The sequence below is a fragment of the Uranotaenia lowii genome, chromosome 2 (assembly GCF_029784155.1).
Source record: "Uranotaenia lowii strain MFRU-FL chromosome 2, ASM2978415v1, whole genome shotgun sequence".
In the NCBI taxonomy this organism is placed as follows: domain Eukaryota; kingdom Metazoa; phylum Arthropoda; class Insecta; order Diptera; family Culicidae; genus Uranotaenia; species Uranotaenia lowii.
Genome location: NC_073692.1, coordinates 7,526,245 through 7,545,996, shown reverse-complemented (window position 1 = coordinate 7,545,996; position 19,752 = coordinate 7,526,245). Strand labels below are relative to the sequence as shown.

At 32.6% G+C, this 19,752-nt stretch overlaps 1 protein-coding gene across 9 annotated transcripts in view; it reads left to right on the top strand.

Moving 5' to 3' along the window:
• Positions 1–19,752, top strand: part of LOC129749972 (cadherin-related tumor suppressor) — a 339,347-nt gene that overhangs the window by 7,200 nt on the left and 312,395 nt on the right. The window contains exon 2 of one of the 9 annotated variants that reach the window (XM_055745132.1): positions 19,525–19,576. The exons of 5 other annotated variants lie outside the window; for them this stretch is intronic. The gene's annotated coding sequence lies outside the window, so the exon portion shown is untranslated. Of the gene's footprint in view, positions 1–19,524; positions 19,721–19,752 lie in introns of those variants that run through there. 3 more of the 9 variants (XM_055745131.1, XM_055745138.1, XM_055745135.1) reach the window with 3 other exon arrangements.

Sequence of the window (19,752 nt, the reverse complement as noted above, 5' to 3'; positions counted from 1 at the left end):
GATCAGATTTTTTCAGTAATACTTCATTTAATCTGTGATTTAGGTCACTGCATCCTTTTTCTTCGTTTTCCTCTACTGTTTTGACCAATATTTCTTAATTGACAGTTGGATTCAGCTGTATCGAATTTACCAAAACTTGATTATTTTTGTCTTACTCAAACACGATTTTTCATAAAAGTCAGTTGGCAAAATCAGACAAAAATATAGTAAAATCATCACAAGACTCAATTGAAGGTAAAATCGATAAGTTGAGATCGTTAATACTTAGCTTAGTTTTCAAAAAAGGCTGCTCCTTTTAAGCTTTTGAAAACATCGAAATCCAAAGTTTTCATAACAAAAATTATGTTTATTTTCCCTTTTTTCAAAAGCGCAAATTATTGAGAGCTTTATACTACTCATAAAACATTTTTCGAAATCGCTGTCTTCTCAGCATTTTCAGGTTGAATTGTTTGAAAAACTGTTGATTAAAATTTCTCTTTTCTGTTTATAAATATTTTTGGGAAGTTTTTTTTTAATTTAAATTTGTTCTCTGTGCTTTGAAATTGCCATAATTTGAAGGACTTTTAAGGAAAACAGAATGATCCATCCTCGTCAAGAGACTAGAAAAAGTTTGTAAGTGGACAAGAAAATCTACGGTGGAAGAAAAAAAGTTATGAATTGAAGAAGATGTATTTTCTTAAGGAAAAGAATGGCAAAGATGTCTAACGAGTCAATTTCCAAATTTCGTTGATTTTTTTTACCGAAAACAACTTTTTTGTTTCATAGTTTTTTTTTTCTCACGGTAGATTTTTAGGGCCACATTGAGGCTATTTCTTGTATCGTAAATTGCATACATTTTTACCCAGAATGCTTTCGTCGAAGAATTCAGTTTACATATTTGATTATTTTTCTTGCAATTTTTTACAAGTTCCAAGGATTTTCTTTATTTTGTTATAACATTGATAGGATTTCTAAAGATGATTTATGAAAATCTTATGACATTGATAATGTGAATTGCATTTATCCATTCCAAAAATAACTCAATCTATTCATGTTTGGCAAGACTTTTCGGATAAAAAAATGTTTTTTTTTGTCAATATTTCAGCGCAAACAAAACAAGCCATTTTAGGCCAAATTTCATAAAATTAAAAAAGAAACAAAAAAAAAAAAACTAATCTTCTGAACATAATTACCACACGTGATAAAACATTATTTTGGCTTGAGGCTTAAAATATAACTATTTTGCTCTTATATTGAGCGATGGTTTTGCTCATCTGTAGCTTCAAAGTTGGCATTCCAGATTGTCCGGCTTAAAGCTTAGTTCTTTTAGAAATGGGACACTTTCATTTGCTAAAAGCTCGTTAACTAGTTATTGGATATTAAAAATTTTGACAGCATTTTGTTGCCTGTAAAAAGTACTATTCGACCTATTTTTTTCAAAATTTAAAATTTACGCGTTTTTGAGATATGTACGATACAAGAGAAAAAGAAAAAAATAATTTTGCACAGTTTCCTTGAAAATTCGTCAATATCAAATTGATAGCTGACAAAACCGTTGATTATTCAAAGAATCACTGAGTTTTTGTGGTGGATAAGTATGCAAACACTGTTAATAATGTCCACAAAGTTCAAATCAAGCATTGGAGTGAAGCACATGATCGGCAACAACGGTTCAGGGTCATCAAGGAAGTCAAGTCTCATACCAGCATTTTTAATTTTCAATAAACGAAAAACTAAGGGTAGATCGCTGAAATGTCCAAAACTATTTTCTCCGATAAGCTGAAAGTTTTGCCTAGTGATGACTCATTGAAATCCAACCTCAAACAACCATTTTTTGATAGTTCCAAAGCTCTTAAGCTGTAAAACCGGTACCGAAAAAAAACGTTCAAAAATGTGGTCAAAAATAATCAAATTTGTTAATTTCGAAACAACTGTATCCACTAAAATGCTTCCAGTTTCCAGTTTCCAGAGAAGTATTGGACCAAAAAGTGTCAGAAATTGAAGAACTAGGGTGAAGCCACCAAAATTATAGATTTTACGAAGTATAAGTTGAAGAAACTGATCTATACCATGACTGAAAAAAGTGTGCGCCGGCCAATGGGAGATACCAAGAATAAAGTAGAAATTTCTTTAACAAAAAACGGTAAATATTTTTTTTCAAATTTTTTCATGAAAGATCATAACATTACCTTCTATTTCTTCATAGAAAGTATTTCGATCAAACGAATGGTTTTTGAGATACAGTCATTCGTAACTGTCCCATTTCTAAAAGAACTAAGCTTTATTCCCGGATATTCACGAAAAGTCCAATCGGGGCTCAACCTCTGAATTTTAGGGAAACCTGCTCGAGTTTTGCCCGAATTGATTCAAATTAGTCATAAAATTTAGCAAAATTCATGTTAAGTTATGATAAATTTTGATGTTTGGATGCAGAATTGAATTTTTAGGAGTATTTTCTTCAACATGATCTATGATTTTTTTGACGCTTTAGCCAAGATTTTCAAAAATCAAATCGATTCGGGTATTCCTGGGCCGGGTAAAGAGCCTTCAAAAAATTAAAAATGGTTTTTTTTTATAGCCTTTGGATATTTTTTTTTGCTTTTCCGACTCAATCTCATGAATTTTGAGATGGAAAGAACACGATAAATGTTTTGAAAACTAGAAATAAGGTGAACTATTTGAATGACTTGAATCATAGAATTGAATTTGAATTTGAATGACTCTATCATAGAAAAAAGTCTAAAAACAGAATTCAATTTGAGAAACGCTTCGCGGACCGCACATGAGCGTGCCGATGGGCCGCGCGTTGCTCATGCCTCGTTTACTTGATTGATTGCTGGGCAACACTTTTAGCCTCTCAGGGAAATTTTGAACTTCTACACTGAGTTTTTTTTTATTATCCTTATTTTAAGATTTAGTGTAAGCCTAGAATTCCCTGATGATCTTCATCCGTAGTTTTCGATCATGTTCTTTACTCTTACACTTGGTTTGAACTTTGTGGACATTGTTGACAGGGCTTTCATACTTTTTCACCATAGTAGATTTTGGTTTACACAAAGGTTTTGTCAGCACTCGATTTCATCATGATGGATTTTGAAGAAAACAGTGCACACAAATTTTTGACTTCTTCTCTTGCATCTTAAAATCTCGGAAATGCGTCAGTATTAAATTTTGAAAAAAGTAGGCAGGATTAAGGTTCTTAGATACACGAAGTTCTCCAACTTTCACAGTAAGTAGGCGAGGAGTGAGCGGGGCTCTCAATGAGTTTCTTTATTTTTTGCTCAGCTTTTCTGTGGTTTGTTGGTAAACAAATTTCAGCAGTTCCGCATAGTTGCATAGCCTTAATAGCCAAAATGGCTGAATCGGGAATTCGATATTCGTAAACACCTCCTGTATATATACACACCTTGGGCAGGATAGTGCTTTTTACAGGCAATACAACGCTGTCAAATTTTTCATGTCCGATTACTAGGGACTAAGCTATTGGCCATCGACAACCAGATGAAAGTGTTCCATTTCTTAATTAACTAAGCTTTATGTGAAATATTGAACACTACCAACTTTCTTGCCTGCATTATGAAGTGGATCGGATATCTAAAAATACATGTAGCGCGTGTAGAGTGTGTTATTTGAATATTTTGAACAAACAAAATTTATATTCCCTGAAAAAGGAGCTTCTACTAGAGTTCTGAAAACAAGTTTTTTTTATCAAAGATTTTTTCCATGAAAGCGCTCCCCTGTACTTGAAAATTGAATCGGAAACTTCAACCATAAGCGTACAGAACGGATATTGGTAGAAATCGCACCATCAGCAAACGAGAAACGCATATCGGAGCTTGGCCGAAGCAAGGCGCTGAACACACTCCAAATAATTGAAGCAAATAGAGAGGTAAACAAATAGAGAAATATAAACACAAATAAATAGGGTACAGGGAGAGAAGGCAACAAAGATAAATTACGAGGAGTGCTCGTTGAGGTCCCTGACGAGCTGCGAGAAGCGTCCGATCGACTCGTGGCTACAAACTTGCGTTGCGAGTTTTGAAATTTTAAGCGTCAAGCGACGGACGGCCGTTAGTTGGTTGGTGAAGAGAAATAAATGCGAGATGTGCCATCAGCAGCGTCGAATTCTGGCATATGTAGGACCTATGCTGTTGGAAGAGCCATAAGAAGTCCTAGACCAGACGACAAGAACCGCGCGGGTCCAGGTCCCAATCTAAACCCGGGGACAAGAAATCAAACGTAATTGGAAATACAAAGAAGGAAAAATGAAAATTCTTGCCCGATGTTACGGCGAGATGAATAATAAATCGAAAAGTGCTGCAGCCTTTCTGTATTTGTCTGTGTTCTTTCCAAGCAGCGATTGACTTCAGCCTTTGGCTATCCTGAGGCATATGCACGTACAAGAAATAATCATCCGGAAGGGAAATTGCAGAATCGACTGGAAACAGCATCCAGAAACGGTTCATCTCTGATTTGAAGTGAACTAGCATTATACTTCTGCTTAGTAACAATTTGGACTTCAGAATTTAAACTATTCGCTCGGTTACCATGTTCGATCGACTTAATGACAGTTTTGGAATCAAGCATATGATGAACTCAGGGCAGTCATTAAGATCGAGTTATATTTTATAAAAATTATGGAAAAATTTAATATCAGGACTTTTAATGAAGCTGATCAGCTAACAAGATACCTATCCAGTTGAAAAGTAATTTTTTGGTTGACTGCAATGCAATTCTTTCGATTCCAATGATTTCGCATGTTTTTTCTTCTTCTAGAATGTTAGTAGAAAATAGCGAATTATGATGCTCATTACGATTTGCCTGATTATTGAGAATGGAAGGGTAAAATGACGTACAGATGAAAAAAAACTGTTCGATACTTTTTTTTCGTCGTAACAAACTTTTTCCATGCGTTTTTTTAATATTCTTGACGGATTTAGTATTTGGAGACTTAGATTTAGAATTCTGATTAAAGTTATGAATTCTGAGCTTCAATCCAATAAGTTACCTTTGTCCCAAAATACCCTGCTCATTGATTCCGCGAACCATTCACACGAAATCGAAGTCAAATTTTCATCTCGTCTCATCAACAAACAATCCATCATCCGGTGCTGCTGTTTGAAATGCCTTTTGAGTATTGTTCATCCTTGAGCAAACAGCAGAAGAACAGAAGCCTTTTAAAGGGGAAATTATACATAATTGTGTAATTGAAAATGTTTGACGCACAGATGTAGCTAAACAACTGCCAAGAGGGGGCTGATAAAAGAGACCAACTCCAACCATCGAGAGAGCTTGTGGTCTTTATGATAATCATTGAATCAGCAGATTTTTTTTTCTATTTTACCCACCAGCTTTGGAAGGTAATTGATTTCGTAAGTTTGGCAGTTGGTTGACGAGACAATGCCTCTCGATGATATTAGGGAATCGTTTGAAAGGTTTGAACGGTCGGCAGATTTACGAACACCATCTGGGGATAATTTTTAGACAGTTATCTTAATTATCACATAAAAAGCTGTTAAAATTTAACACTACTACGTTGAAAGTTTATTGAGAGTATTGGTTTTGCCGTGAAAAAGGTAAAATTCTTTTCATCTAAAATTATTCTAGCAAACATGAATTAACTCAGATATTTAAATTTTTAAATTTCCAGAAACATTTCGTTCTGAACTTTTCTATTACTCAAAGTGATCGTACTATAGTCTTCATTAAACGGATTGAATAACGAATTTAATAAAAATCTTAGGTACCTACTTCATTAACCATTCCTGAAACCTAAGGTCTTAAACGGTTCAGTTTGAAATTCTAATAAACCAGTTTCAGCTTTTCTAAACAAAGGCCTCAAAATTCAAACATGACTAAAGTGAAATTGCTTAACAGATCCCAGTGTTTTGCATCAAATTTCAGAAAAAGTGAAATTTACACGCAAACATGATAGTGTGAAAGTAATTTTCGAAACCAAATTATCCACAACTTCCAGGTGTGTCTATCATTCGACTTGGTTTTTGTTTGAAAATTGGTTTCAAGCACAGCACAAGTAAGAAAAATTAATCGTCTTTGAAACATCCAAATCACAAAACAAAACGCGTTCCACATTCATGCTCAATTCGATTCAATCCGTCACTTGTGCCGGTAAAAGGAAATAGAGCGACAGTGTCGATCGTTACTGGTTTGCGAATGTTTTCTTTCAGTAGTCGAATTTTCTACAATTCTGCTCAGGCGTGTTTTCAATGGATTAATCTATAGACACTATAATTTCATATAGTCTGGCAAAGAGAATGACGGAAGCCAATCGAACAGTCATTCGCGCGGAGCCAATCGAGCATTCTATGATAATGTTCAAGCTCTTCATAACTCTCTCCAGTAGCAAAATAAAAAATAGTTTCTAAGATTCGTAAATTACATGCTATTTTTGTCACTTCAACTCGAAATCGCTTTTGAAAAATATTTCAATCATTAAAATCAATAGGTGAACAAAAATAGTAAAAATGATGATAAATAACTTAAGTATATGTCATGGCCATAGGAACGGGGGGGGGGGGGGGGGGGGGGGGGGGTGGTTTGGGGGTTAAACCCCCCCCATGAGGGTCCAAAAATGTCAAGCAATATGTTCTTCTCTATACTCAAAATTACGAATTCCCAATAAAATTTTGATGATCGACTAAAATTATACAAGAGTAACAATATCTGTTCAGAAATAAAGACAAAACCTAAAAGTCTTATCCCAGGTCAATCATTCTACTTAAGTTTTTCTAAAAATTTCTAACTTTGTTAAAAGAAATTTCATCCCGAATTTACTATTCAAATGGGAGAAGACTAAACTTGCCAAATCACTCAGATTTTGCCGGATTTTTTACACTTGATTTGCAAAATAAAACAAAAAATTAAAATTAAGTCAGGAAAATTATGTATTTTGCATCTTGAGTTTTTGAGTAAATTTTAACAAAATTATATGAACGTTTTTTGAAAGCTCAATATGTGATTTGAAATAGACTGATGTATTTCGATAAACAAAAGTTAAGTGTTTTTCTTCATGATCTTTGATTGAAAATTTTGATATTGGCGGATATTGGCAAAAATATTCTGGATTTGCACGACCCGGATACTAGCGGAAAAATAATTTAAATTAAAACTCAATGTATGTGATGAGAGTTCGGATTCTGTATCCGGTTTATTATTACTGAACTTCAGTTTGGATCATCATTGCGCAAAAATCCTGATTCGAATCTCGATTATGGATTTCATACTTCTATATTCGAAACTCATCATTTCGGAATATTAAGAGAAAGTATTTAAAATTACAAATCATTTTTGAGATTTGAAATTTTAACTTTATTTCTTATACAGAATTCCAACTAAAGAAAGTATCATAATGATGATCCATAATTGAAAAATCTTAAACAGTTTCATCATTCGCAATTTTCATTCAAATTCACAAGTGCAATTTCGAATAAATAACTGAAGAAAGAATTCTCATTTAAAGTCAAAAATTTAGAATTAAAAAAAAAATCTGGTTGAAAATTCTTAACAAAATTTTCGCTTTTTGGCTCATAATTGATGACAATTATTATTTAGAGTTTAAATTTTCGCAATCTAGATTTCGAACTCATGTTTAAAAGGCAATACTAAGGTAATCAAAATTAAAAAGTCAGATTTAACTCGAAGTTAAGCTTTAAAATCAAAATTACAATATTAATGTGAGCATTTCATTGAGGATTCAAATTACAGGCGATCGCCGTTTCAAAATTTTGATTATGGATTCAAAATAAAAAAATTATATTAACTCAGAGTCAATTTTGAAAACAAACCAGAAGATATCATAAATTAAAAATAAAATTTTTGGATTTTTTAATTCACAGGATTATAATCACGAAATAAATTATCAATGGTAATTTTATGAGGCCAAAGAACTTGTATTGTAACATATTTGCAGATTTTTCTTAAAAAAGGTTCAAACTAAAATCTTTTATTGTAATCAAGAAGAAAATAAATCTGATTCGAACCGCAAACTTAATCTCTTACTTTTATTTCTAAATATTTGATAATTTTTAACCAATGCCTCAAATGATCATACTCGAAAAGAATTAGCTTACTACTTTCTAATTTAAGTAAATATATTTTTTTTTTCTTGAAATGAATCTTCAAATCCCTGATTTTAACTTCTTGGCAAATCAGCAACTTCTAGAACTTGTTTTCGAAAATAAGAATCAATTCCTTACTTTGAATGTAAAAAACTCAAACCTAAAAAAAAATTCTAATTTTTTTAAACTATTCCTTATGTGTGCATTGTTCAAGCAAAAATGTTTTTGGAACAATTTTGTCACCAAAACCCCCCCCCCCCATGAGCCAGTTCTTCCTACAGCCCTGGTATATGTTAGAAAAACGTCAGAAAAGCTTTGTAAATCTCAATACTCCAACCACGGTTTTCCAATATTTAGAAAGTTTGCTCGATTGGCTCCGCGCGAATGACAGTTCGATTGGCTCCCGTCATTCTCTTTGCCAGACTATATGAAATTATAGTGTCTATAGATTAATCAAAAAAAGAAAAAAAAGATGTTGACCCTTCAGAGCAAGTTCACTCCTGTAGGGAAAAAGTGGTAGAAATTCTGACACTTGTAGCACATTTTGAATTTTTTTTGTTTTCTCGGGAGTTCAAGTAGGCGTCGCCTTGTAAGGACGTCAACATTTTTGCTCAGTAAAATAAGTGTTTTTACAGAAGTAAAAAATGAGTATAAATATAATTATCCGAACATGGGGTACAGCTGATTATAACGGCGAATGTGAATATGTTGAACTTAGTGTGAAGTACGCTGTATCAAATGGGAAAATACCGTGGATATGTCATACACCGGAAAGACGTGAGAAGTGCCAACTAGAGACGAACGGATCCGAATCAGTGAAGAATGTCTTCCCTCGATGAAAACTTATTTGGTGAGATCTAACCTTTTTACAGTTTTAGATTTTACATTCTACTATTTTTACAAAAAAAAACCTAAATGGAGCGTTTGGCAGGAAACTTTCACTCTTTATTCCTTCCCTTGTTCCGATATCTTTTGCAGTATTTATGACATGGTTGGCCTGGCCGTAGTAATCTCTGCAATGCCTGTCAAAATGTAACAGAGATTACGTTGAAAAGAAAAAAAAATGAGGACGCAAGTCATGAAAGACTTGCGTCCTTCATTTTTTCCAGGATGCTTACATGTTTTGGCTTTGTTGGTAAAAGAAGAAGAAAAGGAAGAAGAAGAAATCTAATTTGTTTTTTCGCTGGGAAATTCACAACAGCTTACATCTTTTGTTCTACGAAAAACTTTGTAAATGAGAAAATTTTTTGAACTTCTTTTCAAAAATTGCATAAGCACAGGGGCTAACTAACTTGACTTTCAGTACTTTTTCAGTAAAGTTTTCACACACTCCAACCAGTTTTTTTTCTAAACTTTGAAATTTTTTAAAACTGACTCATAGTTATATATTTATAGAAAAAATTTCCAAATTTTTTCCACTAATAACTGAGCATGAAAAGTGAATATTGTACATTTAGACAAATTTATACATTTTTACACCTCCCATATCATTTTTTGGTTGTTTTTATTGCCACAAATAGCAATACAAAATTCGGAAGCAAATGATTCAGTCCTGAATTAGCGCAAGGAGTTTTAACTTTGATTGGAAATTTGTATGGGATAGTAAAATTTTTCATTCAAAAATCGCCAGAGATGAGCGTACGGTTCCAAAAATTATATCTTTGGATTTTGAACATTTGTTGATTGTTGCAGTACATTTCATTTAAACCTTAAACCTAATTGAAATTAATTTGCGGCTTTATCGGTGAGGATTAAAGAGGTGAAAATGAAATGCTCTTCGCTCTTTTCACCACCTTAGAATTTTCTTCTGATCTTCTATCCGTCTTTCATTTTCAACTCTTTAATCCTCACCGATAAAGCCGCAAATTAATTTCCATAAACAAATTCACGGTGATTTCTCCTCTTAAACCTAATTTCTACCCCAAGAAATGATATTTTATGTTATGCAATTTTTTTCAAATATATATATATTTTTTTTTTAAATTAAGGGTTTTTGACTGTTCATTTTTAAGTTGATTAACCGTACATTGACAAAAATGACAAAAATGACAAAAAATGACAAAAATGACAAAAATGACAAAAATGACAAAAATGACAAAAATGACAAAAATGACAAAAATGACAAAAATGACAAAAATGACAAAAATGACAAAAATGACAAAAATGACAAAAATGACAAAAATGACAAAAATGACAAAAATGACAAAAATGACAAAAATGACAAAAATGACAAAAATGACAAAAATGACAAAAATGACAAAAATGACAAAAATGACAAAAATGACAAAAATGACAAAAATGACAAAAATGACAAAAATGACAAAAATGACAAAAATGACAAAAATGACAAAAATGACAAAAATGACAAAAATGACAAAAATGACAAAAATGACAAAAATGACAAAAATGACAAAAATGACAAAAATGACAAAAATGACAAAAATGACAAAAATGACAAAAATGACAAAAATGACAAAAATGACAAAAATGACAAAAATGACAAAAATGACAAAAATGACAAAAATGACAAAAATGACAAAAATGACAAAAATGACAAAAATGACAAAAATGACAAAAATGACAAAAATGACAAAAATGACAAAAATGACAAAAATGACAAAAATGACAAAAATGACAAAAATGACAAAAATGACAAAAATGACAAAAATGACAAAAATGACAAAAATGACAAAAATGACAAAAATGACAAAAATGACAAAAATGACAAAAATGACAAAAATGACAAAAATGACAAAAATGACAAAAATGACAAAAATGACAAAAATGACAAAAATGACAAAAATGACAAAAATGACAAAAATGACAAAAATGACAAAAATGACAAAAATGACAAAAATGACAAAAATGACAAAAATGACAAAAATGACAAAAATGACAAAAATGACAAAAATGACAAAAATGACAAAAATGACAAAAATGACAAAAATGACAAAAATGACAAAAATGACAAAAATGACAAAAATGACAAAAATGACAAAAATGACAAAAATGACAAAAATGACAAAAATGACAAAAATGACAAAAATGACAAAAATGACAAAAATGACAAAAATGACAAAAATGACAAAAATGACAAAAATGACAAAAATGACAAAAATGACAAAAATGACAAAAATGACAAAAATGACAAAAATGACAAAAATGACAAAAATGACAAAAATGACAAAAATGACAAAAATGACAAAAATGACAAAAATGACAAAAATGACAAAAATGACAAAAATGACAAAAATGACAAAAATGACAAAAATGACAAAAATGACAAAAATGACAAAAATGACAAAAATGACAAAAATGACAAAAATGACAAAAATGACAAAAATGACAAAAATGACAAAAATGACAAAAATGACAAAAATGACAAAAATGACAAAAATGACAAAAATGACAAAAATGACAAAAATGACAAAAATGACAAAAATGACAAAAATGACAAAAATGACAAAAATGACAAAAATGACAAAAATGACAAAAATGACAAAAATGACAAAAATGACAAAAATGACAAAAATGACAAAAATGACAAAAATGACAAAAATGACAAAAATGACAAAAATGACAAAAATGACAAAAATGACAAAAATGACAAAAATGACAAAAATGACAAAAATGACAAAAATGACAAAAATGACAAAAATGACAAAAATGACAAAAATGACAAAAATGACAAAAATGACAAAAATGACAAAAATGACAAAAATGACAAAAATGACAAAAATGACAAAAATGACAAAAATGACAAAAATGACAAAAATGACAAAAATGACAAAAATGACAAAAATGACAAAAATGACAAAAATGACAAAAATGACAAAAATGACAAAAATGACAAAAATGACAAAAATGACAAAAATGACAAAAATGACAAAAATGACAAAAATGACAAAAATGACAAAAATGACAAAAATGACAAAAATGACAAAAATGACAAAAATGACAAAAATGACAAAAATGACAAAAATGACAAAAATGACAAAAATGACAAAAATGACAAAAATGACAAAAATGACAAAAATGACAAAAATGACAAAAATGACAAAAATGACAAAAATGACAAAAATGACAAAAATGACAAAAATGACAAAAATGACAAAAATGACAAAAATGACAAAAATGACAAAAATGACAAAAATGACAAAAATGACAAAAATGACAAAAATGACAAAAATGACAAAAATGACAAAAATGACAAAAATGACAAAAATGACAAAAATGACAAAAATGACAAAAATGACAAAAATGACAAAAATGACAAAAATGACAAAAATGACAAAAATGACAAAAATGACAAAAATGACAAAAATGACAAAAATGACAAAAATGACAAAAATGACAAAAATGACAAAAATGACAAAAATGACAAAAATGACAAAAATGACAAAAATGACAAAAATGACAAAAATGACAAAAATGACAAAAATGACAAAAATGACAAAAATGACAAAAATGACAAAAATGACAAAAATGACAAAAATGACAAAAATGACAAAAATGACAAAAATGACAAAAATGACAAAAATGACAAAAATGACAAAAATGACAAAAATGACAAAAATGACAAAAATGACAAAAATGACAAAAATGACAAAAATGACAAAAATGACAAAAATGACAAAAATGACAAAAATGACAAAAATGACAAAAATGACAAAAATGACAAAAATGACAAAAATTACAAAAATTACAAATATGACCAAAATGGCAAAAATGGGGCAGGGTTAAACAATGTTATAACAAGGTTTTCTATTTAATAAAAAATGCTAGCGATACGACTCTTTTTTATTAATCCAGGCAAACATAAGAAATAAAAACCATAACCCAAACTGTCTCAAAGAACCGATTGCCTGATTAGTAGCATGATTAAATCTGCTACTAGGTTAAGCCGGTAGCTTTTCTCACGCAACTAAGGCTCGCTCTAGCATATTCGACCGCACTCAATGTTTTGCCATTAAAAGTGATGCATTTTTCGCGCCCAGTCGAATAAATTCAAACTTTACGTCCTACTACCCAACTCAAGAGAGCGGATTAGTCGACCAAATGTTGCCATTTCCTACACATTTTAACACCTTCCAGTTGCATTCCATTGACATCGAGCCTCTTCTGCGAAATAAACCCGAGCCACGCCATGATTCACTGATGTAATTAATTTTGACTTTGACTAGCTCAATTGCCACCCACGCCCCGCTAGGCTTCGACAACGCCAATCCACCCAAAATTATGCCAAAGTCAACAGAGCATTCTCCCAGAGTAATAAAGCTATTTGAAGTCGTTTTGAAACAGTAACTAGGGGAGGTAATAAAGTTGCCCTATTAATTTGAATCAGCTCGCAGTTCATTGCACAATCGTAAAATCTTCGTAAATTATGTTGTGCTACGTTTCAATTATCTACGGCTGAATTAATTTTCGGTGTAGTTTTTTTTCGTGCTCTCGCCTTGCTATGGGTATTTGTCTTCTTCGAGCCGGTCGATTCAACGATTGTGGGGTGGGTGGCTTAAAATAGTTTTATTCGATCGATTCAAACCGGACTTTCAGCTTCCAGGAAATCAATTCTGCTCTTTGATGGAGAGTAAGCGATAGGAAAAAAAAGAACGATGGTCATCTGAATCGAATCAATCGAGCACGGTGAGGATCTGTGATAAGTTAAGCTGTAGGTACACGCACACTGACAATTCTTTTGGATATCCAGATGGCAGATCTTACAGAAAATCAGTACAATTGTACCACACACTAATCAACTAAAAAACTTTATAGAATCCTTGATAAAGGTGACATAAACAACTGAAACGTCTGAAGTACAAACAATGTTACTTTGCACAGACCAATAAATCAGAACAGAAATAAAAAAATTAAATACCACGATAGTTTATTTTACGATTACCATACCAACAGCAAAAAGAATTGATTTACATTGTTTCTGAAAGAGTACCAAAGATAAATCAGATAATATCAATAAGTTTTGAATGCCGTTCTTCATTTTACTAATTGCATTGCCATTATGTATTAATTTGTTTTTCTCGATACGCTTCGATTTCTCACCCGAGAGTGAGTGCAAATACTTAAAAAAAGGTTTTTCTTTAAAGAAGGTACCTCTAAGTATGGCCCAACGGCTAATCTACTACTCAGAGAAACAAGAACCCCTCCTCTATAGCCTCAGGGTCGGCACTCGTAAAAAGGAATCGCGGACTTAAGGAAACACTTTCGTTTGGTCAAGAGAACTCCCACTTTATTTACCCGGATACCTACGTATGAACAAACGTGCCACTCGTGTTGCGGCCATTCGATGGTGCCGTGACGGTGATGTGGATCCCTTGGTGGGTTGTGAAGGTCTAACGACGACGAATTGGATGTCAAACTCAGACGAGGCACTCTGGATATCGGCTGGTGGTTCACGGTACGCACAGGTTTGGGTGGAACGGATTCCTGGGTTCCTGGATAGGTGACCCAAGGGTGAACCTTCATGGGATCGACTGGCGAAGCTGATGGTTTTGTTCAGCCAAAAACAACGGGGTCCGAATGCACATGATGGGATACGGAAATGGATTAGTCGGACGTCGGGTACGGAGTTCAAAATGGCGGTTACCTGGTTATCAATGTGTCCCAGATTACTCACTAGATTGTCTACCGGCTTTGTATGGTTGGTAAGCGTGGTGTCGACGTCTCGAGCATATGGTTCCAAGTGAGCCTGTTCTTTTAGACCCCGTACTCTGGTCATAGACATTGTGTCCGTCCAATAATTCCTCCCATCATGTCCTGTTACTCTTCAATGCGTTAGCGTTACCGTTACCAAAATGCGTCCTTCAGCTCCACGTGGTGTCGACTAGTAGAGTAACTAGGTACAAAATGCGCAGAGCGGGCAAGATGCGCCACCATCAGTATTTCACTAATCAAACATTTTTCAACATTTTTTTTCAACATTTCTGAAAATGTCAGTTTGTTCAATTTACACTTTTATGCGTTCATAAACATTTGTGAACCTTCTAAGTTTTTTATATCTAGTAAATTTGCCGAAAAACGAAAACAATTTTTTTTTTGAGTTTTTCTTGCAATTTTTCAACTTTTCTCGTAAGGAACTACGGCATCTAAAAGCATAAAAACCACTAGTCATCTGTTCTAATGATGAACATGGGTCTTTACATTCATCAAAAAACAATAAAAATACCGAATTCAATAATTATTTATATTAAATATTAGAGCCATTTTAAATAAAAATGTCGAGGCAGGGCAAAGCGCGCCATGTCCGCTTATCTTTATGCATGTTTCATAATTGTTTAGATTTATGTTCAATTTTCATCACAAAACTTTAAAAGAAATTTCTTTATTAAATTGGAAAACATAGCTTTAATATAAACTGAAATATTTGAAATTCCTGAATTTCATAAAGATTTAATAAACTTTTCACAAGAATGTCAGTATATCTGTCAACACAAACAGTTGGCAAAGAGCAGCAATCAGAATTCTTTTTGAAATGCAAGATTTTTTCATGTTTGCGATGTTCTGATCTCTATCTCTTCGAATAATCCAACGACCTTTTCACTTTCCACTAAAAATTTTCAATTTGCAGTGTCACTATTTGAATAGCTATAAATTTCCTGGTTTATCCCGTTTCTCCTAAATATTTTGAAATATGATTTCAACGTACTCTTTTTGGCGTTGAAGGATATTAGTTGAATGGCGCTTTTGGGTACACACATATGTCCACTATGCCCCTCACGAAATGGAAATCATACTTTAGAAAGCCTTTCATAATTTAACTATTAAGACTTATATTATTTGCTTAAGTATTCCAGTTTATATATTTATGGTGAAGAACAGTCCCCTTTTCCAAACTTTTGACGAATTTACTTGATTGCATTCTTCATTTATGAGTTATAAAAGATTCTTCTTAACGTGGGCGTGTTACCCCTTGTTCGCCTACTCTGTTCATCTGCCGCTGCCTCTACGCGATCGGTATTTTGGAGTGGTTATTCTCTCAAAGCACCTTCTTGAATCGAGATGGTGTGTTTCGCAATTTAAACTACAATTCTCACTACACTACGCTTTAACTTAAGCGCGTTTAGTTGTCGTACGGAGAAACTATGGACAGCGTTTTTATCTGGACGGTTTTTTTTTCTCTCTAGAGGGGAAAATTTCGTCAGGATTGGTACAGGTGTTGAAAAGTTATTAAGGTGGAACGCTGCCCAACCAGGTTTGAAACCCTTGAAGGTCAGAAGAAAATCTCGAGATCGGAAATTCCCGGGTTAGAAATTTTACCTTGATAACCGTAAGCAAGCCAAATTGTTTATTTGGGAATTTTAAATATGGCTGTTGAAAGAAGACAAAATTTTTAATTACTGGAGGAGCCATGAATGGACAACTTTGCAGCAAAGATATCTTCAGGAGACAGCTTTGCCGGTTATCTAGTCATACGAAGATCCTGTGAGGTGTTTTAATAAAGTTTAAATCCACCGAACTGCCCACAGTCACGTCCAATCGGGAGACACTGGACAATAATCAAGCATAAATTGGAAATGGTTGGCAAATCAATCAAATTGCCATCTTATAGCAAAGTGTTAGCAAAAATTGCCGATAGCCATTTTTAACCCTTGTGCAAAATTTGATGTGACATATATGATGAAAAGTTCGAAAATTCATCAAAACAGCAAAGTTTTTTTTATATTATTCCTTCAAAGTTTGATAAAAACCCTAAAAAAACATATTTTTACCAGTTGAGGTTTTGGAAATATTTTTTCTCATAACAGTTTTGCTTGAACAATTCATATTGGAAAAGTTTGAAAAAATGTGTAGGTTTTATATGATTTGAGTTATTTTACTATAATAGTTGAGTATTTATTTTAAATCCTAACATTTGAAATCAAGATCTGAAAATCCTTTTAAATATACAAATAATAAATGAACAATTTCAAAAATTCATTTAAGAGAAAAACTTTTTCTATCTACAAAAGATTTTAAAATAAATGAAAAAGTGCGGTTCAAATCAAATTAATTTTCTACTTTTGCAAACTCGATTAAAGTTTAAAATTTTAGTTTGAGACTTTATTTCTGAATAACTAATCCGTTTGAATTTTGAATAATTTATACAGTCTAAAAAGCATTAATCGGCTAAAAAGGTGTATTTCGCAATGTAAAAATATAATTCATTTATTAAGAGACGATTTTTCCAGTAGCTGTCATTTGTCTTCATGTAATTTAAAAATCAATAAATATATTTACAGCTCGATTTCGCATGAAGATAATGTACAAGCACTTTGACCAATATAAATTGATTATAAATAATTTATTTTATAATTGTTACCCTATTAATATTTTTTTTAAATTAAAATTTATATTTTTCCAAAAACGAAATCTTAAAAATGAATCCAAATTTTATTTGATATTTGTGTTTTTTGCTGGTTTATGTTTCCGAACTGATTCTGATTAAATATAAAATTCAAATTTTGAATCAAGAATTAAAACTTTGAAATTGCGATCATCTGCAATTTGAATCTTGAATCTCACATTGATATGTTTATCTTGATTATAAAACTTTACTTTGGGCTGAAGTATCTTAATTTTTTAATTTGAGCCCTGGATCTGAATCCTTCCGTTTGATCTTAAGTTCAAAATCTGAATTCCGAACCTGGTAACGATTTTTTAAAATGAGTTTTAGATAATAATTTCTTTTAGTTATGAACCAACAAGCTAAATTTATATCACTATCCTAAACCTGAAATCTCATACTAGGATTCTAAATATTCGGCTTTTAATGTAAATTCTTTCTTCAGATATTTAGATTTCAGATTCAATTTGTAAATCTAAATAAAAATTGCGAATCATGAATCTGTTTCAGATTCTTCGATTCTGAAATTTTCTTTCGTTCCAATTCTGCAAAAGAATTAAAAATTGAAATGTTGTAATAGTTGTACTTTTAATTTTTTTCACATTCCAAAATTGGAAAATGCATCTAGTCGAGGTTTAAAATGCAAAACCAAGATTCGAATCAGGGTTATTCCCAATGATGGTTCAAAATGGATTTCAACATCAAAAAAGCTGAATAAAGTTCTAAGTCGAGATTAATAATCTAAAATAATTTTAGTAGACCATCAAAATTCGATTTAAAATTTGAAATTTTGGAGTTTAGAGAATAACATTTTGCTTGGCATTTTTGGAAGCTCATAGAGGGGGGGGGGAGGCTAACTATCAAACCCCTCCCCACGTTCCTACGGTCTATAATCATGGCCAAACGATACAAGCTTTATCTATTTTTTTTTTTGAAAATTCTCAGTTGCTATAACGAAACATTTTAAAACAAAGTAGAATTTTCTAAGGAGAACAGACATTTTTAAGAATGCTTAAATCATTGATAGCTCAGATAGCTTGATGTGTGCTATCTATATATGCTAAATTTATCTTTTTTATCCAAATTGTTTTTTTTTTTAAATTGTCTATTTACGTCGCATTTGCGGCAGAATTTGTTTTCGTAACATACAACAAACCCATATCAAAAAAAATTTTTTTTTTGTTTAAACTAAATCAATAAATATCAGTTGATGAGAAATCAACTGCCTGATTAAATACATACATCTGTACAAACTGAAGTAAATAAGACTCAAGTTTTCGCACAATACCAGTCTGGGAATGCCGCGACATGAAGTCGCGCGTCAGAAGTAAAAGTCGGAGGGATGCTGTTCCGCATCATCGTAGAGCCTCCCGCTGCTGGACCAGACGTAGATCTACGGAATTGCCACATACCTACCTAGCACTCTGTAGTACATCGCAGCCCAATGTTGGCGAAGCTGTGAACTAACGCTGTGCAAATGCCTATTTTTTGCACTACCTTTGAGAAACCTCTCGACAAGGCTTGAGTCGGTTCGAGGAGTTGCTGGGTCCCGACTCGCTAGGCCCCGGTTCGCCGTCCGGTGGGCCTCCGGAGGGATGGAACCGTTCCATATTCCATAGTCGGAAGGTTCACACTCGCATGACAAACGCACGTACGACTTTTTACGACATTCCCTGCCACATATCGTGAGTCTCGCGGGAAGGTACCCTACAAATTTAGCGTCTGTACAAACCAGATCTGCATTTCAGCACTCTCTAGGCTGAACCTATGAAGGTTTGGATGGCCAAATGGCGACTCACTGTCGTCGTTTTTGCAGACTTTTGGGATTGCTGACACAAATGTTATAGTGAGCTTGTTTTTAAGAAACCTACATTATTGTTGTCAAGTACGTAGCCGTGTATGGCAGTTGAAATGTGACAAAATATTAACCTACTAGCAGTTTTTGGTAACCACACGCTTTTTGGTTTGAAAATAACCGTTCGGAAATCAAAAGACTTGAATGCATGTAAGCGATGAACCCTAGATTTTTTTCTTTTTATACTAAGCCGAAGTCAACAGTGTTACACTTTAGCAAAATATTCTCTACAATCATAACGTAACTAATATTATGCCTTCTTCTCGTGTTTACAGATATCGGCCTGTAACCCTAAGGGAGGGGTCATCAGCGTCCTTTGAAGACTTTGTGAGCTCAGATGGAGGAATGAAACGCTGAACATTTTTTTCCCTCTTCGGCGACTGTTCTTCGTAGGCCTAAACATCATGAATCATAGAATATATGTGGTCAGAGACAGGGCAAAAGCGAAGGAAACAAACTGAGTGCCAAAGTGTAACGTGAAATTGATTTGTAGCAAACATGCA